The sequence below is a fragment of the Acyrthosiphon pisum genome, unplaced genomic scaffold, assembly GCF_005508785.2.
Source record: "Acyrthosiphon pisum isolate AL4f unplaced genomic scaffold, pea_aphid_22Mar2018_4r6ur Scaffold_21066;HRSCAF=22934, whole genome shotgun sequence".
In the NCBI taxonomy this organism is placed as follows: Eukaryota; Metazoa; Arthropoda; class Insecta; order Hemiptera; family Aphididae; genus Acyrthosiphon; species Acyrthosiphon pisum.
In genome coordinates, this window is record NW_021770492.1 from 6,670 (window position 1) to 13,595 (window position 6,926).

Consider the following 6,926-nt stretch of genomic DNA (forward strand, 5'->3'; position numbering starts at 1 on the left):
CCAGTAATGCATTGAATACATTATTTGACTTTAAATTTAATTTATTCATGCATAACTGACAGTCCGCAGTCTGATTCAAAGTGGGACGGCATTTTGTGTTTTACTCAGGTATTTAATTTATATATTTAATGTATGAGAAGTATAACGTACTTTATATATTATATAAACAATCCATTCATTGTAGAAGTCAGAACTTGTATCTTCATCATAGCTTTTAATCTCAAGTTGTTAGTTCATGACATTTCACTCCATACCATATTTATACACCAATACATTTTCCAAAGCAATATTGTTGTGTATATAAATCCTTATAACTGTAAATAAATACAATTAATACGGTATCAATTATTATGATATGAGTACTTACTAATTTAAGTTGCATGTACTGAGTGTCGGGTTCTTTGTGTTGACGAAATATAGCGATAAATTGCATTCCTAAAAAAGACAGATGATTTCTACTATTTTCTTTGTAAATGAAAATTTATAGAAATTATTACCCTATAGAGTTAAGTAAAGCACGCTACAAATTGCATATCAAAATGATAATTAAATTATTTGAGTTAGTTTTTTATGGACATTTTCATTAGATATTAATTATTGAGAAGTTAACAACATTACCCAAGTCACAATAAGATAAATAATAGATAACGACTGATGTCTGGTACAGTATGTCTCAATAAGTTATTTTAGAAAACTTCAGTAGAACATGCAGCCTAATATCAAACACATTGAGAAAAAAACATGGTATTGTCAAATTGCTATAGCAATATTTTTAATTTGTTCTAAAAAATAAAGTTATTTGATGAAATTAGCACAAAAAAGTAACTCAAAGTAGGTATGTATAATTTACTTTACATAAAAAGGTTAGGTAACTGTTTCAAACTAGTTTTGTAACAGTAACTTGTAACAAAAGATAAGTTGAACCTAGCGGTAACAGTCATTTCATCACAATCATCCGACATAGTTTAAAAACACAATTTGTAACCACACCAGTAATGTATTTAATTTATTATCTGACTTTTAATTCAATTTATTCATGCATAACTGACAGTCCGCAGTCTGATTCAATGTGGGACGGCATTTTGTGTTTTACTTAATTAGTGATCGATATGAAAAAATGTCTGATGTGTGTGGGTGTAAAATAAAAACACTTAAAAAATTATGAAATATTCAAACAATATCTATAAAAAGAAGTTATCTTTATGTAATAATGTATTTAAAACAATAGGTAACGCACCTATCTAATAAGATTATCATCACAGATTTTAGATAAATTTATAAGATAATGCTTGCATCCTAAGAAAATGTTCTACACAACACATAGGTACCAAGTGTAGTATTATAATATGAAAAAAGAAAATTACACGGTTTTTTCAAAATGCTATTAAGATTGTTTCTAGGAATTAATGAAAAAATATATATACAGAGTAAATTAAGAAATAACCACAAAAATGTACCAGATTTAATTAATTTTATTAGCTTTATCAAACTAGTCTTGTTACAGTAACTTGTAAAATAAGTTAATCCCAACACTCATTTACATAGGTAGGCAAATCACTAGACATCATTTTAAAACACAATACATTTGTAACCACACCAGTCATGCTTTTGTTTTATTTATTCATGCATAACTGACAGTCTGATATTTCAAGTGTGATGGCAATAAGTGTTTCGATTTGTTTGATTTATATTTAATGTTTAAAAATATACTCACTAGACGTTTCAACAATGATCAGTCCAACATAAAAGGTACAATCAATATGGTAATCATAATTGTTGACATCTCCAAAATACATTTTTGATGAAGTTACATTTCTGAAATAAAAATTTGATTAGAATAATTTGTGGAAATTTGTTAAATAGATAATCCTAATCAGTATTTAAAAAGATAAATTTTGTTACCCCAGGTATTCGGGTATTAAGACCTAAAGTTATAGTTTTTCCCCATCGGTATAATATAGATTTAATTGATTCGTATTCAAATTTAATTAAAGCACTAAGTACATATTGCTGCATATCATGGTGACAATGAAATGGCGAAAGCATTTTACTATGTCCCCGAAAGCTTTGTACAAAATGAAATTATAAACGTCTTATAGAGAATTTTCCTGGCTTTCCGAATATATAGGTTTAATTCGGCGCCACCTTCCGGAACACGGTCGGAAAAATGAAAAACCGCGCATGGGTACATGCGCGCGGCAGTTCGAAAACATGGTCCCCTGGGCTGTTCGGTCGCATTTTACTATGTCCCCGAAAGCTTTGTACAAAATGAAATTATAAACGTCTTATAGAGAATTTTCCTGGCTTTCCGAATATATAGGTTTAATTCGGCGCCACCTTCCGGCGTTAGGTTAGGTTAACCTAACCTTAACCTTAACTAACATCCGGCCCCCATCTCATATTACATCTATGGTTTTTAGACCGTGATAAAATCTATAAACATAACTCAATTGTATGGCCAATGTTTAAATTGGTAACCGTCCCTGACCCTAACCGCAATTATATTTAAGAACTTGTTATCAACATTTAACAAATCACGATTATTGATAAAGCAAATTTCTCTATGTTATTTTCTCAAATTTGTATCATTTTTTGACAATACTTAAAAAACTCGGTTAAACTGGCCATTTTATTATTTTCAAGGTTTAAGATATACCTTAAACCAGGTATATCTTAAACCGTGATTATTTTAATGAAATCTACGTACAATTCCCAATAATACTATATACATTTCAGCTCTTCCATTAACTTGTTCACCTGGTAAGTTGATATGATTTTTAATATTTTTATAGAGATCCATTTATAATAATTATTTAATATAATATTTTTTAATTTTGTCTAGATTTACATGATAGTATTGACTACACTTTTTCTCCTGGAACATCATCATAATTTCCTAGTAAAAAATCTAGATATTCAGATTCTTAAGTCCTTGTAAGATTTATTCAAACAATTTTATTTAACCTTATATATAGGGCGATTCTTTTATTATTGAATTTATCTTGAAAAAGTAGTAATTACATTAGTAATTAAATTAGTCTTTTTTTTCATAGTTTCAAGTTGTCAAAAAAAATGTTTTTATTAAAAAAATATTTTTTTAAATATTTTTTATCCTTATAATGTTTGAAGTTTTTTACTTTTTTGAATGACACATAGAGTTTTAATTTCATTTTCCAAAGCAGAATATTTTCCTAAGTATTTTGAAACATACAAATCAAATTTAGGATGAGTAGTTTATGAGTTATAAGTATTTGAAGTTTAGACAAGCGGAGTAGTGGATAAATATTTTACGGGGTACCCCGTACCACTCCTCACAGACTATCTGAACTTTAAAATTTAAATACTTAGAACTCATAAACTACTCGTCCCAAATTCGATTTGTATGTATCAAAATACTTAGAAAAAAATCTGCTTTGGAATATGAAATTAAAACTCTGTTATCATTCAAAAAAGTAAAAAACTTAAAAAATATATTTAAAAACATGATTTTTTAATAAAAACTTTGTTTTTTTAACAACTTGAAACTATACAAAAAAATATTTTCAAAACCATTAATACTTTTTGAAATAATGAGTGTTCAATGATAAAAGAATAGTCCTGTATATAATTGTCTGTATGATTACTAAAATTATATAAATATGATTTAGGTCCTTCAGTTTGGTTTGAAGAAATACCGAGAAAAATTTTATACGCCTACAATTGAAGAATGACAATTTCATCTCGAAAAACATTTGTTTTCACCCAGTAGTACAATCTTAAACAATGAGCAACACGAGAAACCCTCATGGACAGGTACACAATTTGTATGAAAAAATTAGCATTAACAATCTACTTCTCATTACCATTTGTTCCATATGTAAGAACTTTAACAAGAGTTGCTTTAAATATGAAATAACTCCTGGATTAAATGATTTTTTTATTTGAATTTTTCAAGACAAAAATGTCTAACTTTGAAACTGAGGCTCTTGAGATGTTATTATAAAAATTGTTAAACATTTCTGTAAATTTTAAAGCATTTGTCAATGACCAACACTCTAATTTTGTTAGTTTTAGTAAAAATGTTTAGGACATATGTCTATGATACTTACAATTTTTTGAAAAAAATAAATGTTATTTCTCAGTTATTAGTTGGTTCCGATGTGACTATCAGGATGAATTTCATAAACCTTCATTATCCACTTACTATGTAGATTTTATTTTACATTACTGTTTAAATATTTCTAGGTGCAATATTGACAATAATGAATCAAGGGAGACGAAAAAAAATTGAAAAAACAATGTGTTACTGAACCTCAAGTTATTACTACCTACAACAATCACTTTTGAAGACTTACAATCTGAAATACGGAAGTTGTGTAGTGTTGCAATATTACAATAATGTATTATTGGTAGGTTATTATAAACAACAGTATCTATACTTTTAACTATATTTTTATAAAAGTTATTTTATATTTTAGTCTACATCCTGGGACTGAACAACACATGAATATATATACATAACAACTGCTATTTGTAACCAACAACTTGAGGTAATTCTTATCAAACTTCTGATTGGTATTCATCAACACGAATCAGGCATTAAATAAACCTATTGTGTCTGAATCATATACAGTTTAAATTAGTAAGTATAGATATTATAATAAATAATGTGTATTAATTTTATTTCATTTCAGTTATAAGCATTTATATTATGGTTTCCACACAGCATTATGGCTTTTGAAAATGTATATCAGCTAACAGTACATCATTGATTTGAGCAGTAGGTATCCTCTACGGAAATAGTATGTGCTAGTTTAAAATCTTTTGATTTATTTTGTTTGATTAGTGTTGTATTGACATTGTGTAAAATTATATAGTATATATTATATAAATGTAAGTTTATCCACAATTTTATAATTGCATTTTGACACAACAGTGATATTTTTCAATATAATATCATGATGATCTGTTCTCTGGGAACATTTTTGTAGCCTGCAAGAGATAATTAAAAAACTTATGAAATAGTATCTAAACACTTAAGACCTAAGTTGTCATAGTTATTATTTAAATAGTATCTTGAGTTTTCGCAATTAAACATGTGTACGTCCTAGAGTCTTTCTTAATTGCCAGACATTTGTCATTATCGATTATTTATATCATGTATTTTTATAACCTAGGTATTTATGTTTTGTACTTCTTAATAATCAAGGTCTAGTAATACTTTTGGAAAAAAAGTAACTTTCGCCATTTCATTGTCACCATGATATGCAGCAATATGTACTTAGTGCTTTAATTAAATTTGAATACGAATCAATTAAATCTATATTATACCGATGGGGAAAAACTATAACTTTAGGTCTTAATACCCGGATACCTGGGGTAACAAAATTTATCTTTTTAAATACTGATTAGGATTATCTATTTAACAGATTTCCACAAATTATTCTAATCAAATTTTTATTTCAGAAATGTAACTTCATCAAAAATGTATTTTGGAGATGTCAACAATTATGATTACCATATTGATTGTACCTTTTATGTTGGACTGATCATTGTTGAAACGTCTAGTGAGTATATTTTTAAACATTAAATATAAATCAAACAAATCGAAACACTTATTGCCATCACACTTGAAATATCGGACTGTCAGTTATGCATGAATAAATAAAACAAAAGCATGACTGGTGTGGTTACAAATGTATTGTGTTTTAAAATGATGTCTAGTGATTTGCCTACCTATGTAAATGAGTGTTGGGATTAACTTATTTTACAAGTTACTGTAACAAGACTAGTTTGATAAAGCTAATAAAATTAATTAAATCTGGTACATTTTTGTGGTTATTTCTTAATTTACTCTGTATATATATTTTTTCATTAATTCCTAGAAACAATCTTAATAGCATTTTGAAAAAACCGTGTAATTTTCTTTTTTCATATTATAATACTACACTTGGTACCTATGTGTTGTGTAGAACATTTTCTTAGGATGCAAGCATTATCTTATAAATGTATCTAAAATCTGTGATGATAATCTTATTAGATAGGTGCGTTACCTATTGTTTTAAATACATTATTACATACAGGATAACTTCTTTTTATAGATATTGTTTGAATATTTCATAATTTTTTAAGTGTTTTTATTTTACACCAACACACACATCAGACATTTCTTATTAACGATTACTATTTAAGTAAAACACAAAATGCCGTCCCACTTTGAATCAGACTGCGGACTGACAGTTATGCATGAATAAATTGAATTAAAAGTCAGATAATAAATTAAATGCATTACTGGTGTGGTTACAAATTGTGTTTTTTAAACTATGTCGGATGATTGTGATGAAATGACTGTTACCGCTAGGTTCAACTTATCTTTTGTTACAAGTTACTGTTACAAAACTAGTTTGAAACAGTTACCTAATCTTTCTATGTAAAGTAATTTATACATACCTACTTTGAGTTACTTTTTTGTGCTAATTTCATCAAATAACTTTATCTTTTAGAACAAATTAAAAATATTGCTATAGCAATTTGACAATACCATGTTTTTTTCTCAATGTGTTTGATATTAGGCTACATGTTCTACTGACGTTTTCTAACATAACTTATTGAGACATACTGTACCAGACATCAGTCGTTATCTATTATTTATCTTATTGTGACTTGGGTAATGTTTTTAACTTCTCAATAGTTAATATCTAATGAAAATGTCCATAAAAAACTAACTCAAATAATTTAATTATAATTTTGATATGCAATTTGTAGCGTGCTTTACTTAACTCTATATGGTAATAATTTCTATAAATTTTCATTTACAAAGAAAATAGTAGAAATCATCTGTCTTTTTTAGGAATGCAATTTATCGCTATATTTCGTGAACACAAAGAACCCGACACCCAGTACATACGAACTTAAATTAGTAAGTACTCATATCATAATAATTGATA

At 27.3% G+C, this 6,926-nt stretch overlaps 1 long non-coding RNA gene across 1 annotated transcript; it reads left to right on the plus strand.

Moving 5' to 3' along the window:
• The first annotated feature begins 2,543 nt into the window (after nucleotides 1–2,543).
• Nucleotides 2,544–5,566, plus strand: LOC103308606. The gene is made up of 7 exons (XR_510485.3): nucleotides 2,544–2,760; nucleotides 2,843–2,934; nucleotides 3,648–3,792; nucleotides 4,225–4,388; nucleotides 4,458–4,621; nucleotides 4,674–4,759; nucleotides 5,446–5,566. It is a non-coding gene; the product is annotated as an uncharacterized LOC103308606 (long non-coding RNA).
• Nucleotides 5,567–6,926: the final 1,360 nt, after the last annotated feature.